This window comes from Myxine glutinosa, chromosome 8, assembly GCF_964187855.1.
Source record: "Myxine glutinosa chromosome 8, kmMyxGlut1.1, whole genome shotgun sequence".
Taxonomy (NCBI): domain Eukaryota; kingdom Metazoa; phylum Chordata; class Myxini; order Myxiniformes; family Myxinidae; genus Myxine; species Myxine glutinosa.
The window spans coordinates 148,853,141-148,872,440 of NC_136268.1; positions in this window are offsets into that span (position 1 = coordinate 148,853,141).

Consider the following 19,300-nt stretch of genomic DNA (forward strand, 5'->3'; position numbering starts at 1 on the left):
CGCATGCGCTGTCCGTGCATTTTCGTTGACTCACTTCTGCTAATCGGGGCACTTTGAGCCTGCCATTGCAAGGGTGAAATCAAATCGTTTTCTAAACACAACTTGCAGCATTCAAACAAAAGGCTCAAAGTGAGGACGATTCCCGGTTGGTTAACCATAATTGTTGTGTTGCTGGATGCAAATCTGACTCACTGACATGAGAAATGTGCGTCGGTGAGAGGCGTCGCGTTCCTACCATTTCCTGTTAATACCAGTGAGCGGCTGCGGTGGATAAGAAGAGTATGGCGGCCGATGAATTGGGGGCCTACCCACAATGAGGGCGTGCACCTGTCAAGTAGTTGTGCTAAACACAGATGGAAGTGGGAAGAAAAGTCCATCTTGGAAGCTTGGTTGTTTATTCTGTGAGGATAATCGTTCTGGCCAGATGGAGGCCCCTGGAGTACCGGAGGCCCCTGGAGTACCGGAGGCCCCTGGAGTACCGGAGGCCCCTGGAGTACCATCGGAAAGTGGATGCAGCGACGTGCTGCTCCGGTGCATGCTCCCATACCTGACCTGACCTGATCATCGTTCTGTTTATTCTCGGCCATTTTTCTTCGTAAATTACGCATACTGCAGTTACCTTGCAATTTACGACAAACCTTAAGGCAGAGTTTAAATGGCGTGCAAATGACTGCCAATTGCAGACAAAATTAAATTCCTTTGAACACGCCATGGTATGATTTGGTGCTTTGGCGATGTATTCTCGAGTCTTTATCAGTCCTGGTAGTTATGAAACCGCTTGAGAATAAAAGATATGGCTTTTAAAGGCTTATGACATCACTCTACAGCAAACTCTTCAGAGTATCATATTGTACACATTTGATTTGGTGACCATTTTTCTTTTTGCATGCCATCCCCTCCATATGGAGTACCATTGTACTCCATGGTTATTTGGCTCAAGCAGGGAGTTAACTACCTTTTTTTTTTTTTTTTTTAAGATGTTGAGTTTCATGAAAAATAATAACGACAGCAGATATAGTGTCAACAAAGGAAGTGGTTCGAGGGGAAACAGCACCACAGTGTTACAGCACAGCATGAGAGGAGTTGCAGGTGAAAGGAGGATGGGGATTCAGAAGGTAAAGAGAGGTCCAGGTGGAAATGGGAAGACCATAAGGTAGCAAAGGGTGGGAGACTTGAAGGCTGGGAAGGAATATCACGAGAATCAAATCTGGAAGATGAGAGGAAGCAGAATGAATTCAGGTGAGCGTTCAGCCTGGCCATGTGGAAGGTAAATGGGTTTTCTCGCATAATTCGTGGAATGCCTGTGATACGAACACATGAAGGAGAGAGTTGAATGTTGAGGAATGTCTCAGGCACTGTCTTACTCAGAGATGAGAGAGTGGATCAGTCTTTAGTTTGTAAGAGACGGCAGACATGGACAAAATGGTGGTATGATGCCATTGTTGTCCAACACAAAAATATAGATTGGCACCTGTGGTTTGTGCACCTCCACCCACACAACTGCCGATCAGTGCCTGCACAGTCACAACTCTACTGCTTGTGTTATGTGCTGTTCCGTCACAGCCAAATACGAGTCACGATAGCAAAGGCAGCAAGCCGAGTTGTCCTTTTGCTTCCGATAGGGTCGTCGTGGTTCCTCCAACACAGCAAAGAATATAAAAACCTCAAGTTTTGGTTATTCTCCAACATAGTCACCATGTCCTCTCATCTAAAATCACAAGCCTCATCCCCTCAGCTTGGGGAATTACATCATCCACCAATTGCATCGGTCAAGGGGCGTGTACTACCTGCCCTGCCTACATCCTGTATGACCCACCCAAATCGTGTGTGACCCGCCCACATTGTGTATGACCCAACCACATTGTGTATGACCCGCCCACATCATGTACTACATGCCTCCATTATTACAACTGTCCATGGTGGTGCTGGTCTGGTTCTATCATGTGGAAGCGTTTTGAATCCAATATTACTAAAATACTAATCGATCCAACATCGTATGTAGTATTGCTCTTCCAGAAGTCCAACTTTTGTATTGTGGGGAAAAGAAAAACTTGCAAAAAATCTTGCTCACCATTTATAAATTGTGCCTTGTCATAGCTATTATTATTAAGAAAACTTTCTCTTTTCATTTTGATCAGCGTACTTGAAGTGACCCACATTAAGGATTCATAATGTACTTTGTATCGATGACTGTCTTCTTACATTGTAGATAGCTCAGAACAAGCTGCTTGTAAGAAAAAGAATATTAATGTGTACATAATAAACAAATGATATAATCAATTGTGATGTACCATTGAATTATATGGTTTAGAAGTAAGCACACTGCTGTAGTCATTGAAATATAAAATTAAATTATTCGACAAAGTGTCACCTGGAATCATTCTAGTATATTGTTGCGCGATTGCCCCTTGGTTAAGACCGGGGGATCGCGGATGGACTCGAGCTTACTTTTTTTTTTTTTTTTTTTTTTTTTTTTTGTATACAAGATCGAGGCTCGTGAAAGAGCGAACATTAATCACACAGAAAGACAAACCGACACATAAAACATATAACATCAGGAGCGGTAGACAAGATGGGAAGAGAGGGGGAAGGACACAAACAACATTTGAGAGCAGGGACCGAGAGACATGGAGACATCGAGAGATCTGATAGAGGGCGAGGGCTTTGGGGGGGGGGGGCATGGGAAGGGGGCGGTGGGAGAGGTATAAAACATATGGACACTGCCAGGACTTCCAGGAAAGAAGTTGGAATTTCAAACAAGGTGGATCTGGGGTGAATTAGCGGGGGTAGAAAAGATCAAGGTTTTGGATGGGGGAAGATAAGAGATGGTGGTGAACAGCTGTTTTAAAGACCTGGAGGGAGGAGTGGGATTGAAGGGAGTGAGGGAGTTTGTTCCAGAGGCGGGAGAAAAGAGGAATGAAAGAGTGAAGGTGAGCAGAGAGCCGAGATTTCGGCAGTTTAACCATCAGAGGGTTGCTGGCAGATCTTGTGCGACCTGTAGGAATATTTGGGGGACAGAGCACAGAGAGAGCTGGGGGTGCAAGGCCGGAGAGGAGTCGGTAGAAGACAGAAAGACCACCTACCTGCCTGCGGTGAGTGAGTGAAAGGCCCTCAGAGATAGCTTCATCGCGGGAGATTCCAATAATTCTGAAAGCTTTGGTTTCAACAGCGTGAAGCCGAGCTAGGTGTGAGGCAGGAGCACCGGCCCATAGGGGAGAACAGTATTCCATTGAGCTGCGGATGAAAGCCTTGTATGTGGTGAGGAGCTCAGGTGTGCCGAGGAAGGACTTCGCACGACGGAGGATGCCCAGTCGGCGACTGGCTTTGGAGGCCAGCTTGGAAATGTGGTTTTCCCAAGAAAGATCATGGCAGATAGTGAGACCCAAAATCTTGAGCGACAGAACTTCTTGGAGAGGATTGTTGAGAAAGTAGATGGGAGGGTTGTCCAGTCGATCTTTTCGGAGAGACATAGTAAGAGTGTGAGATTTGTCAGGATTGAAAGACATGTTCCACTTGTTTGACCAGTCTGTGATTTTGTCCAGGTCTTCAGAGAGTGAGGAGGCAGCAGACTGCCGATCTGAGGGAAGAGGAATGGAGCGGCAGAGAGTGGAGTCATCAGCAAAGAGATAGAGAGGATTTTCGAGAGAGTCAGAGAGATCATTGATGAAGACCAGAAAAAGCACGGGGCCCAGAACACTGCCTTGGGGAACTCCAGCCTGAACAGGAAGAGGAGATGAGAGAAACCCATTCAGGGCCACACGTTGACGACGACTAGAGAGGAAGTCCGCCAGCCATGCGTGGAGATTTCCATGGATACCAAAGGAGGAGAGTTTGGTGAGCAGAGCGTGGTGCCAGACCGTGTCGAAGGCACGTGATATGTCGAGGGAGACAGCTCTAATTTCCTGTTTGGCATTGAGGACCTCCATCCATTGTTGAGACAGCAGAAGCAGCATGTCCAGAGTAGAGTGACCTGGTCTGAAACCAAATTGATGATCAGAGATCAAGCCATTGGAGAAGAGGAAAGATTTCATATCCGAAGCAATGATGGATTCCATGACTTTGCTGATAATTGGGAGAAGGCTGATTGGTCTGTAGTTGCTAGGATCTGTTTTTGCACCTTTTTTGTGCAAAGCGGTGATGTTGGCTGATTTCCAAGCAGATGGCAGTTGACCTTGAGCAAAAGAGAGGGTGAAGAGAACAGAGAGAGGGTGAGATAGAGCAGCAGAGCAGGATTTTAGGACCCGTGGGCTGATGCCGTCGGGTCCAGTTGCAGAATCAGAGTCGAGGGTTGACAGAAACTTTTCCACCTTGTCAGGAGGAAAGGACACGGAGTCCAGGAGCAGCAGGGTACGACTGGGTATGGTGGGTACAGAGAGGGATGGGTTTGGGACACAAGATTTAGAGGCAAACACAGAGTTGAGGCATTCAGCTTTTTCACGTGCGGAGTCAGCTGTGTAGCCGTTTGAGGTAAGGGAGGGGATGGAGGGGGAACAAACACCAGAAACGGATTTGACCAGACGCCACCAGGATTTGGAAGAGGGAGACAGATAAGAGAGTTCGGTCTTGAGAACGGAGAGATATTGTTTCCTGGCTCTCCTGAGGGTGGACACACACTTGTTTCGGGCTTTGTGAAAGGAAATGAGATTTCCTTCTGTTGGATTTGCTTTCCAGGAGACGAAGGCAAGTTGTTTCTGGGCAACAGCCTCACCACAAGATTCCGTGTACCATGGACGGGAGGAAGGGTATGACGACTGAAGACGAGATGGGATAAATCTGTGCATGAGAGAGAGCAATTTACTTTGGAAGAATTCCCAGGATGAGTTGATGTCAGAGGTGGTAGAGATGGGAGACCAGTCCAGATGATTGATGGCTGCTTGAAGACCGTGCCAGTTGGCCTGAGTGAAATGCCAGACTCGTCGACGCTGAGCAGGCTCCCTGAGGATGGTCAGAGAGATGTCCACTTTAACAAGGACATGATCAGATGATCCGATCGGAGCAGAAGAAGAGCAGCAGACATTTTCAGGGAAGTTAGTCATAACCAAGTCCAGAAGAGAAGATGTTCCGTTTACTGAGATCCGGGTCGGGAAATTGACAGATTGTGTCAGTCCCAGTGAGTCGCAGAAGTCCTTTGCTGAAGAGCCATGGCTGGTGAGAGAGGTACCCACACCCAGCCAACTGGCATGGTGACAATTGAAATCACCACATATGAGGAAGAGAGAGTTGGGATGAGTAGATAGAAGTTGGTCCATATCATCAGACAGCGAGATGTAGATGGAGTCATCACTGTTTGGTGGACGGTACAACACACATATGAACAAGAGGTGGGAGCGAAGGGGAAGCCGTAGCCAGAGGTATTCCTGGGGGTGAGGTGGAGAGAGTGCAGTGCAGGGCGAGTGAGGAAGAGAGTTTTTGATAAAGATAGCAACCCCGCCTCCAGGACGAGGCTCAGGTCTATCATACCGGAGGAGGGAGTAGCCCGGGAGAGATACTATGGAATCAGAGACATCATAAAGGAGGAAAGTTTCTGTTAAGCAGATCACGTCTGGTTTGACAGAAGCAACCTGTATGGAGAGATCAGTTAAGTTTGAACGAAGGCCCCGGATGTTTGAGGTCCATACCGTTAATGAAGAGGAAGGGGGAGCATCAGATACAGAACAGGGGGGAGGAGGGGTAGGGTAAGATGTGGAAGAGGTGGAAGAGATAGGGAGAGCTGTTGAAGGTGTGTCAGAGATTTCAGAATAGCTCGGAGAAAGGGAAGGATGGTGCGGACAAAAGGTTTGATGGTGATTGGGTGAGCCACAATGAGGTGTTATTTGAGGAGGGGGAAGAGCGAGGCAGAAGGTTGGGGGAGATGGAGGTGAGAGTTTGAAGGGGGAAGAAGCGGGGAGGACGCTTTGAGGAGGGGGAGTGAGAGGGGGGAAATTGAGAAGCAATGAGGGTGGGGAGATTTGAAGGGGAGGGGTGAGGGGGGAGTTTGGGAGGGAAGGGACAAGGGGAGGGATTTGAAAGGGATGGGATATGGGGGAGATTTGGAGGGGAGGGGTGAGGCAGGAGTCTAGGAGGGGAGGGGCGAGGGGGCGTCTTGGCGGGGAGGGGTGAGGGGGTAGTTTAGGAGGGAGGGGGCAAGGGGGGAGATTTGAAAGGGATGGGTGATGGGGAAGATTTGGAGGGGAGGGGTGATGGGGAAGATTTGGAGGGGAGGGGTTATGTGGAAGATTTGGAGGGGAGGGGTGAGATTGGATTTTTGAAAGTGTACGATTTATGGGAAACGAACATTTATTGCAAAATGAGTTTCTTGTGACCTTCGAGTTAAAAATACGTTTAAGGACGCTGGATGGAGGATGGAGTGTAGGAGAGTTTAGGGAATGTAGAAAAAAGGCACTATAGGAGATGGATATTTTTTTTGGGATGAATTGATTTGGTGAGCAAGTCGAAAGCAGCCTTTTAAAGAAGAAGAAGAAAAAGGTGTTATAAAATATGACGGAATACATAACTTGAGGGGAAAGTGTAAACATTGAAGGTTAATGAGTGAAAACTATCTGGGGAAATGGGGGAGAAACACGTGGTCGAAGAACGAACGAACGAATAAGAATGAATAAACGAATGAGAACAGAGAAGGAAATGTTGTTGTTGTTTGTTTGTTTGTTGTTGTTTTTTTTTGTTTTTTTTGAGTTGAGATTTACACAAGGAAGTAGGCTATGGGTGAAAAGCCTGGGAATACAGAGAACGAAAGTTATTGGATCACAAACGACGGACCGCTGAGAGAAAAACAAAGCCTCAAGGTTGTACAGTGCACACTGTACAAGGCCTCAAGACACGACACGGCAAACAGACGATCAATTTATGAAAGATAAACACCGAGAAACAACCAAAGTTGCACACAATAACTTCACACACCGAAAGATAAATACAGTTTCGACAAAATACAATTGTGAACAGACTTAACTTCGAAAAACGTGGAGACCGTGTGGAGCTTCGAAAATCCCTCCCACCGTCTCCGAGATCTCCTCGAGATCTACTTGGAGGCGTTTATTCAATCCAATTGATGGCGGACCAATACATGAGACGGGGTTCGGGGGAGAATGCCACGGCTTACCTTTTCGGCCCCGACGATGTCTTCTCCCTGGAATCAATAACTCAACCAAAACGGGTTTTCGAATAGAACAGAAAATAATACAAGGCTTTATTCAAAATAACTATCGGGACAGGGAAACGCGATGATAAAAACTAAATCCTAAATTGGGATGTCCCCGCACAGACTTCAGAAACGAAACAATGGGAGATGGTGAATAAAATAAATGTCTCGTCGTGTTGTGGAATGTGGTGCATCTTATCTGTCAGTAGTCCACCCCCCAAACTCGCGTCCGGACGCGGCTCCGGTTGGCGCAAATCGCTCGGGCGTTGGCGCGAACACCCCTCTCTGCAAGGTCCGTCCCGCGCTACACAGCACAGCACGCAGGCACCAGGAGCACGAACAACAGAGGTGGATGATCGTCGGCGCTGGTTTCTCCACCACAGTCCAAAAGCAAGCACAGGTCAAAAGTCCAAAGTGGCAGTCCAGAGCAAGAGGTCCGGGCAGGAAGGAACCAAGAACAAGAAGGGCAAAATGTCCGCTTTATAACAGGCAAAATGTCTGTTTTAAAGAGTTTTACCACCCGAGCCTTGACATCACCGGCGCTTCTCCTCCAATCAGCGCGTCGCTTGTTGCGTCCTCCTTCGCGCCCTCCACTGGCCGAATGTTTGCGCCTTCTGCAATGATTGGCCGAGGTATCATCGGTCGGTGGCCAATCAGTGTGTCGCTCCTTCACCTTCCTTACCCATAAATCACGGAGAAGCTCTCTGCCCTTCCTTTGACCAATCGCACGTCGTCCCCTACTCTACAAATTGGTGTGGTGTTTGTTGCTCGCCCCTCCCCCGGCCAATCACTAGTTCTCCTGGGCGTGGCTCCCAGCCTGCCTTGCTCGATATGTGTTGCCATGGTGTACCACTGCGCGGCCGCTTCCTGCCTGTTTCTTCCCGGTCAGTTCTTATGGTCAGTCATTGTAAGGGGGGGATTTAATTAGTGTGTGCACTAAGGGCCTATCTAATGTCTACAAGAGGGCATTGCCATAAGTATGATCACCAGGTCTGACACACAGGGGAATTATCTTAGTCCCTAGAACTATTTATCAGGCCCCATTCCTCGTAATGGGGACGAAGACACACCTTGATCCGACAAACCGGGCGTAACACAGAACTTATTACAGGTGAGATTCTCTAGCACGACAGCCAGACACCTACCTATGCAGATCTACCTAAACCTAGATATTCCTCTTTACCCCAAATTCATAACAATATGTATATAGAGAGAGCACAGATAGATCTTGTATTAGATGTGACAAAAATTATTTGTATACAAGAATGTTGCACAGAGGGAGCCCCATACTGGATGGCCAAGAGCATTAAAGTTGAACTTTGGAGTTTTTAAAGAGTACATTTGCTTCTGAACCCAGGATGTGATCTCATCCATAACAGGTTATCTGCGTGAATGCAACTCTTCCATTGGCTCTCGGAAGCTAAACTGAGTCAAACCCGGTTAGTACTTCGGTGAGAGACCTTAATCAAGAAGATTATTGCAGATCAAACTAGAACAGCACTCCTTGGTGGAGTGCAAAGGTTTAGGTTTTGTATTCCATTGATAGGCCGGATCTGGATCCAGGCATTAACCAACATCGAATCTGCTTGTTCTTGTCACTTATCTATTCAGCCACCAAGTTTTGGCATAACCCGTCCATAATTTTTATCTCACATGTGTTACGGATTCGGCACAAATTATTGTTGTTATTATTATTATTGTTGGTTCTAAGTATTATGGTTATTGTGGTTTAAGGGAAAGGGTTATTGTGGTTAAAAGGTTTAAAAGCGCTCATGATAAAAATGATACCGGAAATCGGATAGTGCACCGGAAAAGGTCGAGCGAAGGAGAAGAGGGCGTGAGGCAGAGGTGAAACGACGCGTTTTGTAAAAGCTCCGTACCTAGCGTAGTCGAGCGTACATGGCGAGTGAACTTTGAGTCCTTGAAAGGAATCTCGTGCGATTGGTGTTATCGCTGGAGTTGTGGAAAAGCCTGCAAAGCCAGGTACAGGTGTGAGATTCCGGAGAATCTTCGCCTAGAGGCTGCGGCTCGAGGAAGAGCCGTCCGCCATTTCGGGGACCTCACGCGTCGTTCGCGGAACCTTGTTTAGCCGCGTCCGCTGGTCCCGCCCTCCGGTGGTTTGCCGAGGATGTGTGTGCGCGACAGCGGCCTTTGAAGAATACGGTGCGGTTCGCAACTGCACGGTGTATGTGCACGTTTGGATCGCGTCTTTGGGATTCCTCTTTCCACTGCCATTTGGGGTTGGCTGGGACCACGTGATGGTCCCCGCCTTGCCTACATCTCCTTACCCGCCTCATCGCATCATCGCCTCTTCGCCGGGAGCACCATTGTGTTCTAGAGACATTGAGAAGGGCTCTGTTTCAGTCCCTGGGGGTGCCATGAGTTTGAGCTAGGTTACCATCTTAAGATCTTGATTGAATGGTTGATTGCCACGATTGTTGTAAGGTTCTTCTTGTGTGCTTTTAATATATTATTTGTTCATTGACAACCATTGGTGTGGTTTCCTTATTGATTTGATTGTTTCATTTGATGGTTTCCTGGATGGTTTCATTATAGATTGATTTCAACAAAGAATAACATATCTTTCTGCCGGGGTCCTCTCGGGGTTCGGAGGTTTACCGAGACCAGGGGATAGGGGAGGACACCGTAACAGAAATTGGGGGCTCGTCCAATTGACTCGTGGGCTCGAAATTGGGTCTGCGTCCGGGATATACAATTCCCTAAATTTAGTCCGGGAAATAATTCCCTAACATTCCCATAATTCCCAAATTTGGAACTTTTTCCAACATTCCCAAATTTTTCCCAAAAAATAAAATAAAATTTGTTTAAAAAAAATAAATTCTTGTATGAAGGTTAACAGGTGTTAACAATAGTCACCATGGAGTTTGATGCAGAGAAGTTTGCAGTGACCCCTAGTGAGGCACAGTTCAGAGCGTTATTAAAATCGGACCTCTTGTATTGGCCAGACATATTAGCGTGGAGGTTCGAGCGAATATGAGGAAAGCAGAGATGCACAGATTGGTGATAGAATCTCTGGTGGGACAAGGAACATGGGAAGAGGAAGCCTTGAATTGGTTACCCGAGGAACAAGAAAATGTGGAGCTCCGGATATTGGAGATGCAATTGCAGAGCCAGGAAAGGTTAAAAGCAGAAGAACGAGAACTCCAGGAAAGGTTAGAAGAGAAAAAAGCACAAGAAAGAGCAGAGGAAAGGAAAGCATAAAAGGAAAGAGCCGTACAGGAAAGAGAACTCCAGGAAAGGTTAGAAGAGAAAAAAGCACAAGAAAGAGCAGAGGAAAGGAGAGTGGAAAGAGAACTCCAGGAAAGGTTAGAGGAGAAAAAAGCAGAGGAGAGAAAAGCCGAAAGGGAGTTAAGGGACCGTGAAATGGCGCTTCAGCAGGAAATTAGACTCAAGGTGCTGGATGTAAAGAAAGAACGGGGAGAGGTACCATCCATGCCGACTGGTTCGACATCTAGTCAGAACACCTGGGATGTTGGCAGACATGTAAGGCTGGTTCCACCCTTCAATCAAAAGGAGGTAGCCAATTTTTTTTCACACTTTGAGAAAGTGGCTCAACTGCTAAAATGGCCTGAGGAGTCCTGGACCATATTAGTGCAAAGTGTTCTGGTGGGTAAAACTCAAGATATTTATTCGGCTTTACCGATTGACCAATGTGCAGATTATGAGAGAGTGAAGAAAAACATTCTCAAAGCCTATGAATTGGTCCCGGAAGCTTACCGGCAAAAATTCCAGAATGCCAGGAGGAGGGAGAGTGAGACCCATGTGGAGTTTGCCAGAATGAAAGAAACCATGTTTGATAGGTGGTGTGATTCAAAAGGGGTTGGGAAAGACTTCGAACTATTGCGACAATTGATCCTGGTGGAGGAATTCCAACAGTGTGTCCACGAGGACATTAAAGTACATCTGGAGGAAAGGAAAGTACCAAAGTTGTATGAGGGAGCAACCATGGCAGATGACTATGCCTTAACACACAGGATGGGGTTCCACAAACCTAACTTCTCGCCTAGACTTAAACAGGGGAGCTATGGTACATCCGGTGCGGAGAACGAAGAGTCAGGGGGGTGGCCTCGAGATGACTATGAGGACCGCTCTGATACTACGACTTCTAGAAATCCGAAGACAACAGTTCCAAGGCAGACTTATCCTCCGGGGGGCTCGAGGCAGACCACGAGGTTCTCCTCCAAAAGGTAGGATGGGGTTCAAAATATCAAACATCACACCACCTATTTGGCCGGTACTTGCGCTTTTTGCCATAAATCTGGACACTTGATGTTCCACTGTTACGCTCTGGGAAAGGAAAATCAGGAGCGGAGTTTGACGAGTACAACTCCGAATGCAATGGCAAATGTGAGAAATCGCCCTCAAAAGGGTTACCAACCATTTATTTCAGAGGGGTTTGTGTCACTGGAGAGAGACTCGACTAACCCGAGACCTGTTAGGGTATTGAGGGACACAGGAGCACATCAATCTTTAATGCTTGAAGGCATTTTGCCATTGTCAGAGGAGACGGCAACTGGTGATAGTGCTCGGTTACAGGGGATTGGTGGCTGTGTTAGTGCTCCCCTTCATGTCATCCATTTGGAGTCTGATTTGGTGTCAGGACCGGTCACCGTAGGTTTACAAGCCACTCTTCCTGTAGAGGGAGTATCTTTTGTTATCGGGAATGATTTGGCCGGTGGTCAAGTTTCTGGTAACCCGATGTTTGTTGAAAAGCCTAGTAGGAAGCGCCCTGAAGAGAAGAGGAAGTACCCTGAAACTAAGTGTCAGCACACGCAAGTCAGGGATGGAGGCAATATTGGCAAGTTCTTTGTAGGGTGACTGAACTTCAAAACAAAGGAAGATGTTCTGGAGTCTGCTTTCAGCAAATATGGACCGCTTCTGGAAGTGCTGCTGATAAAGGACAGGGAGACACAAAAGTCAAGAGGGTTTGGCTTTGTCACGTTTGAAGACTCAAAGGACGCCAGAGATGCAGAAAAGGATCTGAATAGCAAGGAATTGGAGGGTCAGACCATAACAGTAGGGAAGGCATTTCATAGGTGTCGAGGGGGCTACAGAAGAGGACAACGGAGTGGTAGTTTTGGTGGTGGCCGCCATCGATATTATTATGGAGGCTCCCAGAGTTACGGCAGCTCCCGAAGGAAGGATTATCAGAGTAGTGGCCGAGAAGGAGACCGCTATTCATGTGACTACAGTGACAAGCGGTCCCACCGTAATTATTATGAAAGTTCGGAAAAGTTGAAGCACTGAATGCTGTGGAGCCGCCGAGCCAAAATTCCTACACGGATTAACCGTGAACACCCTACATTCCTAGAGGCGTCCATGTGGTGAACTTCCCTACACGGATTAACTGTGAACTCCACGTTCCTAAAGGCGTCCATGTAGTGACCTTTCCTGCACAGACTAACCGTGAACTCCACGTTCCTAAAGGCGTCCTTGTAGTGAATACTTCCAGGCCTCACCACACAACCACCCATTAACCTTCATGCAAAAGAAACGAAAAGTAAAATCAGAGGGTGATGAGATGGAGTTTGGCTTTGCAGGAGTCCAACTGGGAAAATGAACATGTAAAGGGCAGGGACAAAGGTCGTGGCTGACGCTTTGTCCAGAGTCAATTAACGTTGGAAATCTCTGTGGGTTGTTTGAAGTTTTGTTGCTTTATTTTTGGGAGATATTGATTATTGTTGCCCACGGGAATTGATGATGTGGGTTGTGAGTTTACTTGTTGGTTTCAAGAATTTGCCTACAAAGAAAGTTTTCGCTGTGTTCAAACTTTCTTTCTTGAGGGGGGGAAGTGTTACGGATTCGGCACTAATTATTGTTGTTGTTATTATTATTGTTGGTTCTAAGTATTATGGTTATTGTGGTTTAAGGGAAAGGGTTGTTGTGGTTAAAAGGTTTAAAAGCGCTCATGATAAAAATGATACCGGAAATCGGATAGTGCACCGGAAGAGGTCGAGCGAAGGAGAAGAGGGCGTGAGGCAGAGGTGAAACGACGCGTTTTGTAAAAGCTCCGTACCTAGCGTGGTCGAGCGTACATGGCGAGTGAACTTTGAGTCCTTGAAAGGAATCTCGTGCGATTGGTGTTATCGCTGGAGTTGTGGAAAAGCCTGCGAAGCCAGGTACAGGTGTGAGATTCTGGAGAATCTTCGCCTAGAGGCTGTGGCTCGAGGAAGAGCCGTCCGCCATTTCGGGGACCTCGCGCGTTGTTCGCGGAACCTTGTTTAGCCGCGCCCGCTGGTCCCGCCCTCCGGTGGTTTGCCGAGGATGTGTGTGCGCGACAGCGGCCTTTGAAGAATACGGTGCGGTTCGCAACTGCACGGTGTATGTGCACGTTTGGATCACGTCTTTGGGATTCCTCTTTCCATCGCCCATTGGGGTTGGCTGGGACCACGTGACGGTCCCCGCCTTGCCTACATCTCCTTACCCGCATCATCGCCTCTTCACCGGGAGCACCATTGTGTTCTAGAGACATTGAGAAGGGCTCTGTTTCAGTCCCTGGGGGTGCCGTGAGTTTGAGCTAGGTTACCATCTTAAGATCTTGATTGAATGGTTGATTTCCACCATTGTTGTAAGGTTCTTCTTGTGTGCTTTTAATATATTATTTGTTCATTGACAACCATTGGTGTGGTTTCCTTATTGATTTGATTGTTTAATTTGATGGTTTCCTGGATGGTTTCATTATAGATTGATTTCAACAAAGAATAACACATCTTTCTGCTGGGGTCCTCTCGGGGTTCGGAGGTTTACCGAGACCAGGGGATAGGGGAGGACCCCGTAACACATGGAACGAAGTTCAGGGGACCTCATGTGATGGCGCATCGTCCGTCCGTCAGTCCGTAAACACTTGCAACAACTTCTCCGAAACTGCCGATGGGATTGTGACCAAACTTGGCACAAATTATATTTGTTGTGTTGTGACTAAAGTTTGTTCACGACATTAAAGAAAATAGGGGTCTAAGGCGGTCTACCGGGGGTCAGTGGATTCAGGTTTGACCCCCCGAAATAGGAATTTTCTCCCTTGTTGCACACACAATGTGACCACCATGTTTCATCTGAATCCGTCCATAACTGTTTGAGACATCGTGCTATATATCGGTTTTGGCCCTGTTGCTCAATGGTGAAGAATCACTTAAAACATTATAGGATCCGAATCCGGATCTTCACCAAAATCGAATCAATTGGTCCTTGTCACACACCCAACCTGTCAGCCAAATCCATCCATAACTTAAGATATCCTGCTCTCAGACAGACCGACAAATCGAAGATTCGCAAGTATTGTGTATTGGTTCATCTTGTCGATTATTCTGTTTGTCTGCTTGTCTGTCCATTTGTTACTTGCGAAAATCGTCGAAGATTTTTCAAGTGTATTAGATGGTCCCGTGTGTTATTCTGTATTTGTCTCTCTGTATGTCAGTCGCCTACAGGTCACAATTTCAAACTGATCTTCACAAATCTTAACCAAACGGTAGAATTGGTCGTAAGGAAGAAGCCTATTGATTTTGAGGTCAAAAGGTCAACATAGACCAAAGATCAACAACTATAACCAAAGGTCAAATTTTATAAAATCCTCAATTTTCATCCAGCCTGTCATCCTTCCGAGGTCAGCAAAATGAGTACCAGGATACTGGGTCCTCTCTCAAGTTGGTTGGTGGCAGGATTTGCACTCCGGCCGCCGTAAAAACACCTCATTCCGTAACACATGCAGTGGTGTGTGTCGGGATGGTGCTGAGGAGTCGTCCAAGGACGCAGCGAGGTGCTGATCCAGCGTACGTTCCCATATGTATATTAATTACGGATTATTGGAGCATACATTTTAGACAAGTAGACTTTGAGAGCCTTTATACTGTTGCGGATCTCACACATCGGCCTTTCCCCTTACCAATGGGGGGAATAATTACTAACGTCGGCCGTGAAGCAAGGAAATAATTCCCGCCCGAACCACGGTTTTAGATGGGAATGCCGAGCGGTAGCGAGCCGCGATTCGGGCCGTTAACAGGTACTAAACCCGATTTGAGCGGTTGTAATCGTGCCACGCTTACCCAATGGAAGAAAAGACTGATACGGTCAAATTAAGAAGAAAGGAAGAACAGATTGGTTTATTAACAATTTACACAGGAAGAAGGAGAAGTACAGAATACACAGGGCAGCCTTAATAACAGTCTTAACTTATCCCTGGAGACGGGCCTGTTCGCACTCAGACTCAGACTCACACGGGGGTTGTAGATGGTCGGGTCGAGGGTCTAACGATGGCATCCACAGCTCGCTCCGGTCCCCGACTCGTACCACGAAGACGATGGTAGACGGCAGGCAAGCTCTCCGCGTGTCGTTGGCGCGGATCGGACAATTATCGGGGGGATCGGTAAGCTGGGCGATTACACTGGCGTGGCCGCGTACGTAATAGATATACCGGCGCTTTATACGCGTTCCCAGTATAGTTCAATACAATGCGCTGCTTTCACAAGTCCTCTGCAATGCGCCGCTCCAGAAATGCTTTTACCACGACAAGTCCTTTAACACAGGGCGCTCTCCCAACGGGTCCTCGCAGTTCTCTCAATGCTCATCAGTCTCCTGGTACCAGACCTTTGATGCAGTCCAACAAGAGTCCTTCTACAATTCGCAACGCCAGCCAGTCAAAGTCCTCTTGAAGGGCTTTGTGTGCGCGGTTATATAACGCTGCCCAGCGAACCCTCTGGAACCTCTCGCCACACCCTGTCAGGCGATGTCGCCTCAGCCCTGATTGGCTGGTGGCCCTTGCCGTCCCCCTGCTGCCGATCCCGATCTCAGCCTCGCTGCCGCTCCACCCCCTTTTTGGGCCTACCTCGTGTCACTGGGCTAGTTCCAGTAAACCAGCAAACCAAGAGCAGCAAACGCTGCTGGTAGCCAAAGCGTAACAAACTGCGAGTTGTCAAATGGGGTGCGGGATGGATTCTGCCCAACGAGGTGGAAGTTGGAGGGTGGAGGCACAATGGAAGGAGCCTATTCTTATTTGTTTTACACAATGCAGATGTCACTATTGGAAATGGCCTTATCTCACATATACTAAGAAATAACTAACATTCTAAGGTGACCTACGTGTTGCATGTGGACTAACTATAGGGGCAAAACCTTTAACCTTTATTAAACAAATTTGTACACTTTCTCAGAACCGCAACACTGCACCCCTCCTTTTCCAGGCTCGTTTCCGAGCCGGACCCACACACCAGTGGGCCCGACCGGTTCTGATGCAAGGGTCAGGAATACTTTTTAACAATTAGTGTGTCACTTAGGTGTGGTTACCCTCTACATTTAACCTAACACCCTGAGTGGGACAGTTTTAAACACTAGATATGTCCCACCTACTGCGTTGTGTACTATCAGACTCACGCCCACAATTAACCAAATTACGGAAAGAATCCTAAAACTATACATAAAGCCGGTGGGGAGCCATGTTATTTACATGACTACTAATTATTTACAATACTACAACCCAGGACCTGTTCTTTTTGTGGGAGAGAAAAGGAATTTTGAGAAGAGGAAACACAAAATGCAATGCACTGCACCAATACACCATACACCCATATGCACAAAAATAATAATAAAAAAATGCATAAAGAGCACCAAAATGCACCATCATGAAAAATGCACAATCATCACATTTCAATAATCCATGAATGATGTCTTGTGCTTGGCTGGCTGCTGGGCTGCGACGTCTTCCTGCTTCGTCTTCGGTGTGCCATCATCAAAGCTTAAAGTCGTCTTGTCCTGACACACCAAAGGAATTTAATAAAAAGTGCACAAACCGTGTCCGCTTTTTATTTCGTTATTTGCAGGGCCATCTTATGGCCCATCTGCTTGGCTTCGAGGCCACTTAAAAACACAGTGGTCCGCAGGGCAAGATAACGTTTGCCGCGATTGTCTGACCCAGCAAGGGTGCCAGGCCACAGAACGTGTGGTCCATATGGTGTACCAGTGCAGGCGACAGGCAGCAGGGTGCAGCGCAAAGGTGCGGCCGCACCGCTCAGGACACCTGCACACTCCCCTCAACAAAAGGTAATAGGTCCATGGGTGGGGAGGAAGACAAAGCAGAGGTTAGCGGGGGAAAGGGCGCAAGGGTACACGTCATACAAGATAATGCGACATGAGGGGTGCGGGAGAGCGAGCGGAGAAAGCTCGTCCCAAGCCGTACGTAACCCCCCATGTCAATCTACACTACCCTTGCCCTTCCCCGTATTTACAATTTACAAATTCCGTCTCTGCCGTCTTGTCTCCCATATCTCCCCCTAAACCAAATTCGTCATCCAATCCCTCCCAAGAAGGAAGGGATGGAATCACACACAATGTCTCACCCACGTCATGATGCGTCTTCCATTCCAAACATTTGCAAAAACCTGGTGTGGAGTCCTATCATCTCGGTGAGTGGATGTGGATGGTGCGAAGAGATTTTCATCTTAACTATCCTCTAATTGACATTAACACAGTTACTCTACTCGGGGTCTTGCCCTGCCAATCCAATTGGCCTCTTTACACTATGTGGTTCTAAAAACCAATTCCCATTGACCATCCTGTGGTGCCTCCCAATTTGGGGTCTCACTCCCCCCATTTTTCAATACTGTGCCCTCGCACAATTTCGGGGCTGGGTCCTGTGGCTCTACCAGCAGGTCCTACTTAGCTGCGCACCTCCGCCACTGGAGTCGCCACCCTAGCTTGCCTAGCTCCTCAACTACCCTAACCTGGGAAGGCCCTCTGGCTCCCTTACCCCACTAATGCCCTCTCTGGCATTGGGCTACCCGGGTCCTCTCCTCGGATCCTCGGGCCCCGCTGAACACTACAATGAACTCTACCTGGCTCCCAGAGCCTACCTGCGGCCTCACCTGGCCGACAGACTACCAGTGGTGGAGTGCCCATTTAACCATACTCACTAACAGGCTCACACGCCCAGCCATTCCACTCACTTATGCACCCCTCAAAACAACAACTTGCTACTATCTGCACCACAGATGTCAATATCCAACAAATTACCTATTCCCTCTACCTAACTTTAAACTACCCTCCCCGGGTACTCGTGAAGGGGACCATCTTCCCTCATCCACTCCTTCGCACCATGCACTCCACACCACTCATTCCACACACCATTTACTCCACACCATTTATATTCCATACCACTCAGTATTCTCACTTGCACCCCATGCAAGCCAATCACTCAATACACTTACACTTGTCCACAATACTCCATTCATACACTTTCACACACACACACACACACACACACACACACACACACACACACACACACACACACACACACACACACACCATTCACGAGCAATGCCTCATTTGCTCACTCTCACCACAAAGATTCTCATTCTCAATTCCTCATTCGCGCCTAAAGTGCATCCTCATACTCACACACACAGCATCATCTAACTATCTCCTTCTCTCTAATACTCGTGCTTTCCCCGTCTTCCCTTACACTAAGCACTCCCTCGTCATTATCATCCACCTAACCTGACTACGTCCTCTCTACTCGTACAATGTCTCTACTTAACGCTCGGTCTCCTATGGTCATTTCTATGTTCCTAACATTATCCTAGCCCGCCCTGGCTAGTTCATACTGCCAAACCCCATAAACCTACTGCTCCTTTGCCCCAAATGAACGATGTGAGGGATGGTAGATCTACCATCCCTCTACGCCGGGCACCATTTCCAATCACTATTACCCCCCAGTCCTCTCTCACTATGAGCCCCCGTCATTTTTATTTTTATTTTTGTATACAAGATCGAGGCTCGTGAAAGAGCTAACATTAATCACACAAAAAGACAAACCGACACACAAAACACAAAAAACAAGGGGAGCGGCAGACAAGATGGGGAGAGAGGGGGAAGGACACAAAAGAGAGGGGGAAGAGGGGGAAGGACACAAACACAACATTTGAGAGCAGGGACATCGGGAGGACTTGGGGGGAGGTGGGAGAGGAATAAAACATATGAACACTGCAAGGACTCTGGGGTGAATTACCGGGGGTAGAAAAGATCAAGGTTTTCGATGGGGGAAGATAAGAGATGGTGGTGAACAGCTGTTTTAAAGACCTGGAGGGAGGAGTGGGATTGAAGGGAGTGGGGGAGTTTGTTCCAGAGGCGGGAGAAAAGGGGAATGAAAGAGTGAAG